This window comes from Lissotriton vulgaris, chromosome 2_1 (assembly GCF_964263255.1).
Source record: "Lissotriton vulgaris chromosome 2_1, aLisVul1.2, whole genome shotgun sequence".
Classification (NCBI taxonomy): domain Eukaryota; kingdom Metazoa; phylum Chordata; class Amphibia; order Caudata; family Salamandridae; genus Lissotriton; species Lissotriton vulgaris.
Window position 1 is genome coordinate 1,262,532,513 of NC_141687.1, and position 18,215 is coordinate 1,262,550,727.

Sequence of the window (18,215 nt, forward strand, 5' to 3'; positions counted from 1 at the left end):
CCCCATTGTTAAGTCCATTCGGCATTTTGGTATTCAACCGTACAATGCATTGACTTTCAAGTTGACGCAATTTCTTCTCCCGATTCCCATCTCTTATAGATTTAGGAAAGGAGTCAATAACAAAATATCTTAAATCTTGAAGATTATTTTGATGCACTAATTTAAAATGTCGGGCAACCGGATACGTTGGATTTGAATTTACGATTGCCCGTAAGTGCTGCAAAATACGGTTGAAAACTGGGAGTTTGGTTCTGCCAACATAGAAGAGCTGACATGTGAATTCTAATATGTAAACTGCAAACTCTGTTTTGCATGTTGTGAGAAGTTGGCCTGATATATGATGTTTCCAATTCTGGAACCACCTTGTATCAGTCCAAACAATCCCTTATGGTGTCTGGTTGTAAGTCAACCTTATAGACAGGCTATATCAATGGTAGCATAGACTAAGCAGCCTTAAATGCTAAACTCAAGAAGTCGTGTTAAGCGAGCTGTTTTACCAATCACAATCCTGTAATATCAAATGAAAGGACACCACACAAGTATATATTATAAAAATATATGGCTTTATTTCTAAAATAATCCCCAGTACTCTTTATGAGAAAAGGGGCACAAGTGTTAAATCAAAAGAACAGTATAACATATGAAAGTTGCACAATTATGGATGAGGGCGGGTGGCCACTCAAACCATATATTAAGAAAGTGGTATAAGAGATACTAGTCGAACAGTGTTTAGGCCTAGGGCCTAGGAAATCGCTGGGAGCAGTCGGGACAAGCAATGCTGAAGTCGGGAAAAGCCCTCGGGATTTGGGTGCAGCGCTTAAAGCACACGCATGCAAAGTCAATGGTGCGTAAAAGTTACACAAATAGAGTTTAAGGATACTCCCGCTGAACCTAGAAGGACAAAACTTTAGACACAGACCCTAGAGGTGTGTACCAGTGTGGGAACACAAGCGGTGCTGAGTTACCTCACCCACAGGAAGCGGGTGCATAGGGTCGAAGTGGCGTTGGGTTTCGTCACGCAGGTTGTTGGTGCTTGAAGCTGAAGATGCTGCAGGCGATGTAAAGGAGAAGTGTCCAGGGTGATCCAAGGGTGGATCGGAGTCGTAAAGTACCTGAAAGCTTAGGGGACAGAGTCTGGGTCACTCAGCAGTGACCAGGGTGGAACCAGGACGGACCAGGCAATGTCGGGCGCAATCAGGTGGTTGTCGAGGAGCTTCTCTCCGCTGCCACATGGGCACTGGGGCACCTGCGATGTCCAGGAGCGGGTCATGAGCTGTCCCACACAGGCTCTCACTGTCGGCGCTGTCAGCTTCAAGATTGGAGCAAACAACACTTGGCAAGAGCAATCCATGCAGGACTGGAAGATTGCTTCTCACTCGGACCAGGAGGGTCAGAGCGGGTGCTCCTTTTCAGAGGAGCGGGTGAAAGTCTGGAGGAACCAGGATCACAAGTCATATTTAGGTTTTCACCGGCACAGGGGCCACAAGCCAGCTGGCAATTGACCAGGCCAATGCGTCGAGCCAAAGAAAGCAGAAGGGCCCCACGCAGCACTTGTTGAGTGTAGAGGGGTGAGCTTTGGTGCAAAAGTGGCTCAGGGATGGGGCTTCTCAAACCCCGGTGTACAGCTTCGAGGGTCACTCATGGGCTGCACAGTCAGCGTCTTGTGGTCTTTTCAAGATGGCGTGCCCCACACTTCCGGTCACCTCCACGGGTCTCAGCTCTGCAGGGACTGTGGATCGGGCTGTAAGAAGGCAGGCAAGCTTGATCTTGTTGATCTCTGTCGCTCGAGTTCTGGCGGGAACTGCAACAAAGCAGACATCGAGGTGCTGGATGGTGCCTGTTTGCACAGGGTGGTCACTCCTTGACCACAAGGGAGATTCTTCAGTCTTCTACGTTGAGTAGGATGTCAAAGGGTCCAGAGTTTTGTTTCTTATGTTTCATCAGGATAATCTGATTCTTATACCAATCTAGGGGGCTGGATTACCTGCTAGGTCCCCTCCTATGGGTGGGACCCAGGAAGGGGGTGGATACACCCCTTTCCTTTGATCCAGGCCGCGCTGGGACTGGGGCTGGTCTGCCCCAGAACCGGTTTGGCCGGATTATGCAAGGGAAAGCCTTGTGCTCCCCAGGCAGTGTCTGGTTTCTTTCAAACCTCCCTGCTACAATCCACTATCTCCTGTCTGGGGTGGTGTAACACCTCCCTGTGACAGGAAAGCCTTTGTCCAGGCATCCTCTGCTGAGTTTCGGTCAGCAGCAGGAGGTCAGACTCGTGTCTGTGGCAGAAGCATCAATTTTGTGGATCTGAGGCTTTTTTAAAAATCAACCACGTTTCAGTAAAGTAACATGTCTTCTCCCTCTATAGGGGTGGAATGCTATCCCCGTCGACAGGACTGTTGAGGGGATAGTATTCCAAATTGTATGACACCTTACACGACATGTTTTGATAAAGCCAAGCCAAAGTTACAATATAACCGCGAGGATTATAATGCACTTAATAGTATATGGTTTGGCATTATCCAGGAACAGCTTAGGGAGTTGTTCCCGACAGCTGCAGACAGGCTCAGCTCATGCTAGAGCTCCATCTCACATTAAACCACGCACTCTGCCTTCAGGATTGATAAGGCCTTCCATAGGAGTGGCTCACAGGTTTATATGTGTCCAGATATAGGTTTAGATATAGGTATACTATATCTAAGCAAGGGGTGATTACACCAACTTGCCCCAGCTGAGTGATCAGCCAGTTGTGTCAATTTAAGAACCAGCCAGGGGTGGCAAAAGCTATGCTGCAGCCCCTGGTAGGCCTTGGTGGCACCTATGCCCTGAACACCTATAGTGCATGGTACAGGGGCTGACAAGGAGTCCATTTCCAATTGGGTTAGGTACCTATAGTACATGTATGTGAATTTAGAGAGAGAACAGCAGGCTGGGGGTCTGATTAGCAGGCCCACAGCCTCAGTAAGTCAAAAACCAGTGAAGCAAAAAGCAAAAATTGGGGTGACCATAGGATAGCAGACCCTACTCTCCTACACAACCCCCCCCCCCAAACGCAGGGACATTAAACTTAACCTTGACCAGATAAGTCTTCATGTTCTAAGTGGAAGTACCTGGAGAGACCATCTGCCATACCATGGTCAGTCCCTGGGTGGTGCTCCACTGTAAAGTCCATCCCCTGTAGGGAAATGGACCACCTGAGCAGTTTGGGATTTTCACCCTTCATCTGATTTAGCCACAAGAGGGGCTTATGGTCTGTCTGAATTAGGAGGTGATTTCCAAACAAGTATGGCCTCAACTTCTTCAGGGCCCAAACCACAGCAAAGGCCTCCCTCTCAATAGCTGACCAACGTTTCTCCCTGGGGGTCAGCCTTCTGCTAATAAAAGCAATGGGCTGTTCTTGACCATCTTGATTAAGTTGTGAAAGCACAGCTACCACCCCCAATTCAGAAGCATCTGTCTGTACAATGAACTGTTAGGAGTAGTCAGGACTCTTCAGGATAGGTGCAGAGCACATGGCCTTCTTCAGGTCGTCAAATGCCTTTTGACAGCTAACTGTCCACTGAACCTTTTTGGGCATCTTCTTGGATGTTAAGTCATTCAATGGTGTCAAAATGGACCCATAGTTATTTACAAATTTTCTGTAATACCCAGTCAGGCCCAAGAAGGCTCTGACTTGTGTCTGGGTAGTTGGAGGAGCCCAGTCCTGTATGGTCTGGATCTTGCTCTCCAATGGTTGAACCTGACCCCCACCTACTAGGTGGCCCAGGTACACAACCTTGCTCTGCCCTATCTGGCACTTGGTAGCCTTGATAGTCAGACCTGCCTTTTGCAGGGCCTCCAGAACCTTCTTCAGGTGGATCAGGTGATCCTCCCAGGTGGAGCTAAAGACAGCAGTATCATCTAGATATGCTGCACAAAAGTCATCCAACCCAGCAAGGACTTGATTCACCAACCTTTGGAAGGTGGCAGGTGCATTCTTCAAACCAAAGGGCATTACCACAAATTGATAATGTCCACTAGGGGTAGAGAATGCTGTCTTGGCTTTTGATTCTTCAGCTAGTCTGATCTGCCAGTAGCCAGCTGTCAAATCAAATGTGCTCAGAAACTTGGCAGAAGCCAATTTATCAATGAGCTCATCTGCTCTTGGAATGGGATGTGCATCTGTCCTAGTGACAGCATTGAGACCTCTGTAGTCCACACATAACCTCATTTCTCTCTTTCCATCTTTGGTATGAGGTTTTGGCACAAGGACCACTGGGCTAGTCCATGGGCTCTCTGATGGCTCAATCACTCCAAGCTCCAACATCTTTTGCACCTCAGCCTTTATACAATCCCTGACATGGTCAGGTTGCCTGTAGATTTTATTCTTCACAGGCAGACTGTCACCAATGTCCACCTCATGGGTGCACCAGTTAGTTTGACTGGGTGTGAGTGAAAACATGTGTCTGTGGGCCTGCAACACTTGTCTGCAGTCCACCTGTTGCTGCTCAGTGAGGCTGCCTGCCAAGGCTACTCCATCAACTGAACCATCATCAGGGTTCTGGGAAAGCAGGTCTGGGAGAGGGTAACTCTCTTCCTCCTGATCCCCATCTGTGGCCATGAGCAAGCTAATTTCCTCCCTGTCCACAAATGCTTTCAAACGATTCACATGGAGCACCCTATGGGGGCTCCTAGGGGTTCCAAAGTCAACCACATAGGTAACTTCTAAGCATGGGAGAATTTTGCAAATCTGGCGTTCGCAAATTTGCGTATTTGCAAACGTACAAACCGCAAAATCTGCGAATTCTCGCGAATTTGCAGATTTTTTTTGTGTTCGCAAGGGTTTCTGCCAGTTCACGAGGGATTGGTACCAGTTTGCAATTGCGAACTTACTTGTCGGCTCGCAACGGTCGCAGCTATGTTGTTTCTACGTCTGGTTCATCATCACAGGTTCCCAGCACCTTCTGTTTCACCACTGCCACCCTCTGTTTCACCCATGCCACCCTCTGGTACATCAATGCCACCCTCTGGTTCATCATTACTGTAGATTATGGGGGGGGGAAGCAAGCACACCTGCCCTGCTTCAACTGACATGAATTAATTTGGGGTTGGTTTATTAATGTGTCACTGTTTTAAAATTCCAGTCTGGCACCTGCTTCCTTATCAGTAATTTGCTTTCTGTTGTAGTGCAATTTTTTTTTCCAGGACCTTTGTGGCCTACTTGTAGCTATTCTATGAGCCTGCTGTGAGGGTCAGAGCAGGGTCATACAATTGTTGCAACTAGCAACTGAACTCTGGAGACTGAAGACATCACTGATTTCATTACCCCACACGCCCTCCCCACCGAGGACTACATTCGATTGGGAGACCTCAATTTTCACCTGGAAAAGAGCAACGACAACAACACCACCACTCTTCTGGACAATCTCGCCAACCTCGGACTCAAACAACTTGTTAATACCCCCACACACCACGCAGGACACACACTCGACCCTATCTTCACCTCTAGCAAACATATTTCCTTCAGTCACACCACTGTTCTCCAATGGACGGACCACAGCTGCATTCACTTTGTTTACAATAAGACCACAACCCACAACCTTCCTCAACCTACCCTACGAAGAAACTGGAACAAAATCACCATCGACCAGATCTCATCATCGCTTCTTCAAAACCCCCCTGCCCACTCATCGAACCCCAACCAAGCAGCCATTAGCCTCACTCAATGGCTAACCAACACCACCGACAACCTAGCACCTTTGAAAAAACGTCAAATCAAACTAGGCAGCAAAAACGCCCCCTGGTTCAATGATGATCTTAAGAAATCCAAGAAACTCTGTCGCTCCCTTGAGAAAGCCTGGAAAAAAGACCCAAACACCAACACCAGGGATGCCTTCAAAAACGCCACCCGCATACACCACCAATTGATCCGGACTGCCAAGAAAACCGCATTCAAAGACCGACTAGACAAAAACGCCCACAACAGCAAGGAATTATTCAACATCATCAAAGAGTTTTCCAACCCCTCTGCCAACTCCAACGACATCACCCCCTCTCAAACCCTTTGCGACTCCCTAGCTTCATTCTTCCACGACAAAATCGCAGACATCCACAACAGCTTCGACAACCAACCCGTAGACCAACCCACCCAACCCTCTGCCGTACCTTCACCCCCCTTGAACATCCTTAATGACTGGAACCCAATCTCCACTGAGGACACCATCTGCCTGATGAACTCCATCCACTCAGGATCCCCCACAGACCCATGCCCTCACCATATCCATCATAGCACCACACCTCCAAGACGTCATCAACTGCTCCCTCAACTCCGGCACCTTCCCAGAAAGCTGGAAACACGCCGAACTCAGCGCCCTTCTGAAAAAACCCACATCTGACCCCACCGAACTCAAAAACTACCGCCCCATCTCGCTCCTTCCATTCCCGGCCAAAGTCATCGAGAAAGCTGTCAACAACCAGCTCGCCGCCTTCCTCCAAGCCAACAAATCCCTCGACTCCTCACAATCCGGCTTCCGAGCCAAACACAGTACCGAGACCGCACTCATCGCAGCAACAGACGACATTCGAACTCTACTGGACAATGGAGACACAGTCGCCCTCATCCTCCTTGACCTCTCCGCAGCCTTCGACACAGTCTGTCATAACACCCTGTTACGAGGACTCAGAAACATCGGAATCCAAGGTAAAGCACTGGAATGGATCACCTCATTCCTTGCCGGAAGAACTCAGAGAGTACGCCTCCCACCATTCAAGTCAGAGGCCACTGAAGTCATCTGCTGCGTGCCACAAGGATCTTCACTCAGCCCCACCCTCTTCAACGTATACATGAGCCCCCTCGCGACTATCGCACGCCAACAAAACCTCAACATCATCTCCTACACTGATGACACTCAACTAATCCTCTCACTCACCAAAGACCCAAACATCGCCAAAACCAACCTACACGAAGGAATGAAAGAGGTAGCCGAATGGATGAAGCATAGCCGTCTGAAACTGAATTCAGACAAAACAGAAGTCCTTATCTTAGGTACCTTCCCCTCCACCTGGGATGACTCTTGGTGGCCAGAGACCCTTGGAAAAACACCATCCCGACGGATCACGCACGGAACCTAGGCGTCATCCTGGATTCCTCACTCTCGATGACCAGACAAGTCAACACCGTCTCCTCATCTTGCTTCAACATTCTTCGCATGCTCAAAAAAACATTTCGCTGGATCCCCACCGAAACCAGAAAAACGGTCACCCACGCACTGGTTACAAGCCGCCTGGACTACGGAAACACCCTTTACGCCGGTACCACCGCAAAACTTCAGAAAAAACTCCAACGCATCCAGAACGCATCTGCCAGACTCATATTAGACATCCCGTGTAAAGATCACATTTCTGGTCTCCTGAAAAACCTCCACTGGCACCCGTCAATAAGAGGATAACTTTCCGCCTCCTCACCCACGCACACAAAGCTCTTTACGAACTTGGACCCGAATGCCTCAATACACGTCTTTCCTTCTACGCCCCCTCCCGCCAGCTGCGCTCTTCCAACCAAGCCCTCGCTGCTGTTCCCCGCGTCAACAAAACCACCATGGGGGGAAGATCATTCTCATACCTAGCGGCCAAAACCTGGAACTCACTCCCCATGCACCTCCGCCTCACTCAAAACCACCTAGCATTCAGAAAGCAACTTAAAACCTGGATATTCAAGAAGTAATTCCCCACCCCTCTTCAAGCGCCTTGAGACCCTCTGGGTATGTAGCGCGCTTGACTTGACTTGACTGGAGGGGCCCCAGTCAGGAAGCACTACAGGGAATGGTTACTAATGATGAATTGGAACTCTGGCACCTGCTGAGTGCTTTCAGTTTTGCAAAATTCGTTTTTCTGCAATTTTGCGGGATTCGCGGGGCGCGAACTTGCGTGAGATCGAATTCGGAAGCCGCGAATTCCTGCAAATGTGTTATTTGTTTTTTTGCGGTGTGCTAGTTTGCAAGGTTTTGTGCGTTTTAGTGAGCCGCTCGTAGCGCAACGGCGCGAAGTTACCCTCGCGGTCGTTCATGGGCGCGGCCATCTTGTTTGCATGACGTATTTCTGTTTCCAGGCGCGATGTGTAATCTCGCAAACTGTGCGGCTCGCTAGTACAATTTCGCGTGTGTTCGCGAGGAAAATCTCGCGCGAACATACCCGCGCGGTCGTAAACGGGCGCGGCCATCTTGCTTCTCATTCATTGCTATGGTTCTGGGCATGCTTTTTGTACCCTCTCTGAATCTCTGCCATCCTTTGCTTGTTTGAAGTTTTTTTTAATCTATTTTACTTATTATCTATCCCTCTATTTTTCTAGCTCTATATTTTTGTGTTTTCTGCTACTTTTGGTTAATTTTAAACTACTTTTTTAAACTCTTTTCTTTTCTTCTCTTCCCTATTCTATTTTCTTTATTGTTTAGCTTCCTTTCCGCCCAGACCATGGTAAAGGGAGCGGGGAAGCATCTCGAGAAGGGGACGGGTCCCGCACCCCGTGCCCTGCTCTCGTGCGGGCGTTTGAGGGGGGAGCAGGTCGCACCCTGGGAAATCTTCAGCCCAGAGGAGGTGGCCGCACTAATTTTTTATGTTCAGCGCCGCCTCCCCAGGACCATCATGGCAGGCGGCAAGACCGCTAGCGGGTACGGGATCCAGGAGCGCCGGAAGCGGTGGGAGAAGGTGTGCCGGGCCATGTACCACCACTCTCGGGTCCGGCGCACCTACAACCAGGCCACCCACCGCAGGACGATTGTCCTGGACCGGGAACGCGATCTGCTCAACCTGCTCGGCCTTGAGATCCCCGGGCTTGGTGAGTAGTAGTAGCTATTTCTTTACTATGTTTTCTCCTGCTCTGTGTGTTATTATCTTGCACATTTTTGTTTTTTACCAAGAGCAATAATGCTGCTGATTACATTGTAGGTAAATTATATTATAAAATCTTCTGTGCATTTCAGGTGCACTGTTCTCCTTCTCAGTAGCGCTGCTACTATGCTTATTTGTTTTCGATTTTGTGCTCATTTCATTGGCCTGTGAAATTATGCATGAGTGTAGTTTAAAGAACTGCCTAATGCTAGACACTAAGGGTCAGATTTTTAATAACCGGCGCATCCCTGCAAAGTAGCAGGTATGTGCCAGTAATTGTGCGCCACGCCACCACCACCCATGGTGCGCCGTATTTACAATGCGGCGCACCATGGGCCCAAAACGTCACCAAAGCGTTGCGCATCTGTGCCGTAAAGGCGGCGCATTGCTGGAGTTGCGTCGCAACGATGGCGCAGCTCCAGCAGTGCTCTTTGGTGCCCCATCTCCCCAATGCTGCGTCAAGCCGTACGTCTGCTTCAAGCAGGCGCAGGGTTTAAGTCACGCATCATTGTCCTCAAAGTGACTGATTGAATTCTTGTAGATTTCCCTCAGCCACTTTTAGGATGCGTTCCTGCGCAGGAACGCCCTCCCTTGTGCCGGAACCCCCCTGATGGCGCAGGGCTTTACAACGTGATGCATCTCCCATATGCTTCACGTTGTTAATATACGCCGCACCATGGCGCCTCTTTTGTTCTGCCGCTGCGTCACAAAAGTCACGCAACAATGGAGCAAAAGAGCCGCAAGGGGCTTCTAAATCATCCCCTACAGACTCAAGTCCAGTCCTTCCTTTGTACACATGGCGATAAGAAGAAATAGTGGTGGTGGATTGATAGTTTGAGTATTTTAATGACTGGTTAATGTAGTAGGAAACTTTAGTGTTGTCGCTGATCTGCAATCACGATGGACTTTGTCTGTCACTTCGCGTGCTGCGGACTGCTGCCTGCCAGTCCTAGGCAAACCTTTTTAGTACTTTGTTTAGTGAGTTACATAAGAACTTTCCAAGTCGACGGTCGGCAAATCAAGCAATACTAATAACATAGTAGACCACATGAGATCGGTCAATATATCCCGTGGAATAGTTGTCTATTTGCTATTTTGCCAAAATATTTTGTTATTGTTCTTTTGAAATGTTTGATTTGGTTGACAAATCTCATCCATGTTTTCTGGTCTTTCTTTCTTTCATGTTGTACATCAGCTCCCCCCAGGGGCAAGAGGACACAGGAGGAGGAGGCTGCTGTTTGCCAGGATGCAGGCCAGGATCGGTGGGTGAGGGCTCCTTTGCTGGCCCCGGTAAGTTTAAATTTTAATATAGATTACCTATTTTTTCCTAGCGTTGCTCATTCGATTTTTTCTAAATCGTCTTTGATCTTCTTGTAGACTGGATCTAAATTCTTATCCTGCCTCGACTATGACTCCCTGTGGTATTACTAGATTATTCTTATTAGTCTGTCTGTGTAGCTAACTAAGATTGCACATTTGGCAATTCCATTGGACTCCCATTCTAGTCAGCAATAGCTCTATGCACTGAGTGCAGTTCTCTGGGATTGTCCATACTGTCTTTTCAAGTCTTCTAAATGTTTATGCTTTGACAATTGCCAACAATAAAAAGGTGAATGACCACCAAGAAAGAATAAGATACTACTTTACTTTTGGTTTGGATAGGAGGACAATCCATTCTACTACTGTTGCAGGGACAAATCTGCACAAACAGAACTCAGTCCTACTTTTACCTTTTCCGGCTTATTGATTTACCGACCGCCGGGAAATAATCCCTCCTGGTCAGATAATTTGGCTGATTTTATCTTACCCCAACTTCTGAAAACCCCAAATTTCACTTTACTAGGAGATTTGAATCTTCATCTAGATGAGGATAACAACAAGACCTGCAAAAACTTAATAGATGACCTCATGGTGTTAGACATGACGCTACGGAATAGTGGTCCAACTCACGAAGCTGGACACTTGTTAGACCCCATAATATCTAACATGAAAGAACTTTCATGGCTTAACACCACGCCTGTTCTCTGGTCAGATCATTTTCTACAAAGTTTTGCTATTTCACTTAAACTCAAAAAATGTCCAATTACGACCCCTTCAGAATCTTTTAGAAGAAACTGGAAATCCCTTAACTTGGAGGATCTTAACAATGCCTTGAAGGAAGATCACCCATGTTTAGATGGAGATATGGATAGAGTTGCAGAGTCGACGCAAATGTGGTTAACTGGCGCTGTTGACACTTGCCTGCCCTTAGCCCGTTGCAAAGGGAAAGTACATCGCCCTACCGCCCCCTGGTTCACAGAAGCTTTGAAGAAAGAAAAGTCTACCTGTAAGACTCTAGAGAGGCAGTGGCGAAAAAATTACGACCTCTACCAAAAAGAAGTCTACCGAAAGGCCAGAAATTGCTACCACTCAGCATGCATGAAAGCCAAAGCATGCTATGTCACCAACACTATTAACATGGCCGAGAACAAATCCCAGACTCTCTTTAACACTGTAAAAGAGTTAGCTGGTGAGAACTCTAGTGCAGAACCTACCCCTCTCAATACCCAGCAATGCCAGGACTTGGTGTCTTTTTTCACCAATAAGATTGAGAACATTGTCTCTAATATCAAAAATGACAGCATGACCACAGACGAGCAAGGAAACACCTCCCTAGTCCCTGGAAGAAACTGTCATCTTGAAGCCTGGCCCCCCATTAAATTGGACACTCTGAAGGAACTACTAAAATCAATTAAATCGGGTTCCCCACGTGACCCTATTCCTATCAGTATTATAAACAAATTAGAGGACGCTGCTTTGATTTCCATAGCAGAAATACTGAATGCTTCCATTGAGCGAGCAACAGTTCCTGCTCTATGGAAACATGCTATGGTCAGCCCTCTACTTAAAAAACCAGGCGCAGACCCTATGATATTGGCCAATTATCGCCCCATCTCATTACTGCCTGCCTTCTCAAAAATCTTAGAGAGACACATCCATAAGGCACTTTCAAACTATGTGGAAAACAATGAGCTCCTGCATTCGTCCCAATCTGGGTTTAGGAGTGGTTTTTCTACCGAGACGGCCCTGCTTGGGGTCACAGAAAGGATCAGGGAGCTTATGGATGACGGCCAAACAGTAGCACTGGTCTTGTTAGATCTCAGTGCGGCTTTCGACACCATCTCACACTCCATACTGCTTGACAGGCTGGGTGAGAATGGTGTCGAAGGCAAAGCTCTGGAGTGGATTAGATCCTACTTATCCCTCCGCACTTTCCAGATCTCCTCCTCGGAAGCATGCTCTGAGGTATTCCATTCTCCTCATGGTGTGCCACAGGGATCAATTCTGAGCCCTCTGTTTTTTAATTTATACCTAAGACCACTGGCCAATCTTGCAGAAAACTTCGGTCTAAGTTTAATGACCTATGCAGATGACTCGCAGGTCCTGTTTTCACTCTCCAAATCCGACTTGTCTGTCCCCTCTGCATTAAAAGTAGGCCTCCAAGAAATATTTAGTTGGATGTCAGCCAACCAACTTAAATTAAATGGAGACAAAACTGAGGTCCTCCTATTAGGAAATAATAAAGATCTTTGGAACAATTCCCACTGGCCATCGTCATTAGGCAAACTTCCACCTCCAGCCTCTCAGGTTAGAAACCTTGGGGTCATCATTGATGACAGTCTATCTATGACTCAACAAGCAAACAAAGTGGCAGGTATATGTTTTACCATTCTTAAATGGTTGCGCAAAATAGTCTGGATGTTGCCACCCACTACCCAGAAGACCGTGGTCAATGCCTTAGTGACATCTCGGCTTGATTACGGTAACATCTTATATCTGGGGGTCCAACAAGGCAGTGATAAAGCGCCTGCAACTAGTGCAGAACGCTGCGGCCAGACTACTCTGCAAAATCCCTAGATCCACTAGGATCACTAAACATCTTAGGGAGCTGCATTGGCTTAGGGTTGAAAATCGAATTCGTTTCAAGGCCCTGAACTACCTATTTAAAATCAAAGCTGGCACTGCCCCCAAATATCTACAGGCCCTTGCTAAACCTTACCTCCCAAATCACAGCCTACGTTCAGGCACAGCTGCGAACTTCGCGGTACCAAGGTTCAAACGGGCCAGAATAGGTGGGAGATCCTTTTCCTACCTGGGCCCAACGCTGTGGAACTCACTACCTATTCATGTACGCAAGGAGGAAAGCTATATGAAATTCAGAAAAGACGTAAAAACTTGGTTGTTCAATAAATAACTGCTCTGACTGTTCTCTCTCCAGTGGTATCATGTGTCTTGCTGGTCCGGCGCCGGGAAACCCTTTGTGGGTAGCTGTGCGCCTTACAAGTGCTATAAAATAAATAAAATAAATAAATATGGACACTAAATAATGCATTGCTTAGTTGGCTTATCAATTATAATAGGCGCTGTTAGACTTTCCACATACCTCAGTGATAACAGACTTTGTAGTTGAACCTCCAATCTCCTTACTGACTAGATAGTGTGGCAGAGTCATTTAGCTCCCAAAGTCACTGATGATTGATCCCCAATGATGATTAGATTATCCAACGGAGGACAAGAGTACGGAGTCAGAGTCAAGAAGTGTCAGAGGCACGGACTCATGCCTGGAAAAATTCCAAAACCTTTAGGTCAGCCACTCTATTCTGAAGGACCAAAAACCACAGAGTCTATTTAAGTTTAAAAGCTTTATTAAAAGTAAACACATTTCTTAAAATCAAGTTTGTCATAAAAGTAAACGTTTAACTGAAAATGGAAAAGTGCTTAGTGCTGACGATTAATTGGACACATTTCTTGTGGTCGAGCCGAGCTCTCACCTGGTTTGAACTTGATCTTGCTCGTGTTCTTAGAAGTCAAGCTTCTGTCTGTTAGAAGAAAAAGAGGTGCGTGTTAAAAATAAAAAGCAAGCATTCATCAGTTGTGCCAAAAAGTGCAGCAAGACAACAGCCTTCCCTGGAAAAAGGGACATTTTTACTTTAGAGTAGACAGCCACAAATTATTAAATTGTTTGCTGTTTTTTTAACATTTCTTTACTCCTAGACCAAATATTATATAGTAGTGAGTGGTGTATTCTAACATTCTTAAATGTTCTTTGTAGGTGGAACATCTGATGGCGGGGCCAGCGCAGAGGTGGTGGTGGTGGATGAGGGTAACACTTCTGGGGAGGATGCGGTGCAAGTGCTGGAGGACACCTGTGTGCCTGTGAGGGTTCACACGGTGGTGGCGGGCAGAGGTAAGCTATATATTCCTTACTTATTGAGATTGAAGACTGCAGAGTGTGCTATCTGGGGCTCTGGGAGGGGGAGGGGGCGCACCAGCAAGTGCAAGGAGCATGCACCCACTATCTGCACGGGTGTATTATAAATCAACCAGGTAGTAGCCTCCTCTAAATGTACTTCGACTTAGCTGTGTAGTTTTTGGCGAGAAGAATCCCAATCAGATCTGAGATCATGGACTCTTAGATAGCATATACTCTTAGATAGCATATGTGTATCTAGAGAGAGTAGACGGTCACTGGATGAACTAAGTGTTACTTTGAAGAGCATGTAACACCGCACCCGCACGTCCGTTCCAGTGTATGAAAGGCAAGGAAAAGAAGTTGTAATTTTGTCCAAATACTACCATGAATAGTAGCAGTAGTTTGTATTGCAACTGCAAGCACAGCATATATCCGGTTCTTACGGTGGACACTCCCTACCTCTCTTAATAACTTTAGTTTAGTAGTAGTAAGTCATTCATGTGTGGGTGTATCACTGTTCACTCAATAATAAGCAAAGCACCTAAAGTCATCCCATATGTAATCAAATACATCCCATGTGAAGTGATAGATAATCAGATTATTTAGCTTCTTCATTTTCCTTTTCTAGTACTCATTTGCACTGTAGGGTGAAAGCTAAATTAATTAAGAAGTAGCCCTTTTAACAGAGTATTCTCAGTGCTACCTATAATAGAAAAGTAAGAGCTTCACCACCTGCATGTACTGGACCGGTACAGTAACGCAAGTCTGTCTCACTCATCATGGTGTGCGTCTGTTTTTCTCGGGTGCAAGTTCACTGCGCTGACATTATGCCGGCTTGCATAAGATAACGTACCAATTTTCCTAAACAAGAGAGAAGAAGAAGAAGAAGACTGGTGTACTGTCATAGTCGACTGTAATGGAAGTCCATAGTGCTCATAGAATTTGTTCCTTAAACTCCCACTAATGTTAGAGCAAGGATGAAGAAGAGGGAGGTTAAATAGATACTGTCCTCAATAGTTATGTACTGTGCTTTCAATTTGCTACTTGTACTGTGACACAACTTTCTGCTCAATCATTTTGTGTTAATCTTAAGGAGCATTGGTTACAGACTATGTCTTTCTTTCTTCATATAGTTGCTCCTTCCAAATCAAACAGACCATCAAGGAAGGAGCTGGCTCGAATGGCCCGGCAATGGAGGCTGGATGCCACTGTCGCCGAATATCGGCGGCTGGTGGCCCTGGAGGAGGAGGACACGCAGTCTACTGGTACAACATCCACTGGGACAGCTGCATCCTCCTCCGTGCCCCCACGGGCTGCCAGCCAGCGCAGTGCTCCAGCTGTACGGAGCCGGGCTACCAAAGCCAACCGCCACCGCTGAGCAGCAAAGACAGCAGCTGCCCCCCACAGGAGTTGGAAGGCACGCCAGCACCGCTTATGCCTCAGAATGTCCTACCTGGAGCAGGAGGTCCTAACGTATAAGACCTTGGTGGAGGGCCTCCGCTCCGACCATGCCACCCTCCGCAAGGAGTATGATGCCCTGGCCGCAAAAGTGAACAGCAGCCTGCCGTAGTATCCCTTGCCCCTTTTTTAGAAACTTTTGGGGGGTGGGAATTGGGAGTTGGGTTGTTTTTGGGACTTTTGAAGGACAATCGTTGGGGTTAGGGAGGGTCTTGCGGGAGATTATTTTGTTAGGGCTACAAAAATATACTTTTTGAAACTTTATCTGAGCATACCTATTTTTTACTGCTTTTTGAGTCTGGTCGGTGGGGGTTTAACAGAAAGTTTGTGATCCTGAAACTTAAGTCTGTGTCATTTTCTTCCTTTAAGTGTAAATGGCTAAATGTTTTCAACACTAAGTGCCTCTCACAGAATAAGTGAATTCAAGCATCCTAGGACTTTAGTAGTACTACCGTCAATCTCTCTTCTCTCCTAATACTCCATTATACTACCTCCCACCAAACACTTATCTTACCTGTAATTTGTGTTTGAAAGTAGGGCTAGGCCCAGGGCTGGCTCCACGGGAAATCACGATTAAGGTTGGCAATCCTGGGCAGATGAAATGTCCTCCTCATTGCGGTGGTACTAGTGGTGTGACACAGTGGCAGTTGCATGCCTATGGAAAAAAAGAAAATGAAACCTGGTTTGTCCTTACTGTAGCATTACAACGGTACGATAGAGAATATAGCAGGTGACAGTACACTAGAACAGTGCCACAATGTAGCCTTACAAATGGTAAAGTATTGAAAGTATAACTAGTACTTGCGTTGAATTTCTTTGACATTGGCTACTACTACAAGAAATAGTACTGAAGCTGAGTAAGTCTAGAATATATCCTCGGATTCCTTCACCAGCCTGTTGCTATGACCTTATCCTCCCCAGCAAGTGTGTGGAATTATTGATGTCATTTAGTCACACATCAATCAAAACCACACAGCCCGGGGGAAGAGGGTTAGGGTTTGGAAAATGGATGGGAATGGGGGTTTCTTTTTGGGTAGGTTTTGTTGAGAGAAGAAAAAAAAAGCACAGCATGGACAAACAATATTTGAAGATAAAGAAATCTTTGGGCACAAAGCTAACCATAAATATTTTAAGTGACATAAAGGAAGGGCATGCACTACTGCATGCATTGTTACTGAAAAGTAAGTAGTACTTTCGACAACCGTGAATGACAGAATGCGACAGTACAGGGCTGCTGCATTTTCACTTGCCTATCTCTGCACTCAGAGAAACACTTCTTACATTAAATTAGGTTTAAAAAATAGCCGAAGTAAAACCTATAGAATGGCTGTAGGGATCAATTTAGAAGCAGAGAGAGATCCAAGAATTGCAGTCACACTCATAGAAGAAAACAATGGATACTGTATCTGTATGTTGTTGTAGTTGTCCTGTTGAATTTGGTAAGTAAGTTGCATGCAGCAAACAATTCCTCTTATTAGCGGCACTCCTCCATTCCAGCTGATGCTTCGTCCATCAATGTTGGTGACCAGAAGACACCCTGTCCACTGCCTGCCTGGCGGATGCTGAATTGCGGCTGGCTAATGTGAAGCCTGACTCCATCCTTTTTCCACATTGCACAGACTGAAACCCGGCCTGTAATTATTGAACGAAAAACAGGAAGTGATATTAGAATACCACTGATCGATAAATATAAGGTATGTACGCTGCGTAGTGCAAAAAGTCACACTTTGAGTTTCCTAATAGACAGTACAATATTTTTGAAAGTGCGTACTCTGTCTGAGTCTCCTTTTGAAGGATAAATAAGTATGGGCAAATTAATTTAGCGGATCGTTCCCCTCAAGCTAGGTGTACTGTAAACTGTGTTTTAGAACAAAATTAGACCTTCCCAGCAGTGCTCCCACCCAGACCCTTACTAAAGCCAGTCGCAAAAATGTAGAAGACCTCCAATCAGATCTCAAAAAATGAGGCCTAGCAGAAAACTGGTGACAAAACGTACTTTGAAAGTAAAATTAGGCCCAAATACCCCCTTACCCACCATGGATTGTATTCAAACGACTTGCAAGCAAGCAAAAGTATCCATAGCCAGCATCGCTCCAAGACTCGAAAACCCCCCCACCCAAACACATGCAATAGCAATACTGCTAACCTTAACGAGCCCTAAGTTAAGAATAGTGGCAAAGGCTTTCTTTAACTTTGCCAAATCCCCCCTTTCCCACCATGGATTTTCTTCAAATGACTTGCAACCAAAATTACACATTCCCACGAGTGCTCTAAGACCCCAGAACTCAGTTGCAAAACTCTAGAACACCCCGAAACACATGCAATCCTGCTGCTAGGGCTAACCCTAACGAACCCTAAGTTACAAAAAAAGCCAAAAGGCTTTTCCTTATGGATTTTGTCCAAACCACTTCTATCTGGTCTGAGACCTTCCCAGCAATGCCCCAAGACCTGCCAACCCACCTGCAAAAAAGCACAACACCCCCAAACTGCCAAAAAGGAAAATCTCATACTTACAATATTTCTCGGACTTCGGTCCAAACGCGCTGTGCAGCTAGGTCATAACTCCCGTTTTCCACCACGGATTTCCTGAAAAGCAAATGCAATCAAGATTATACTGTCCCAGCAGTGCTACCAGACCCCAAAACTCACCCACAAACACCCGGAA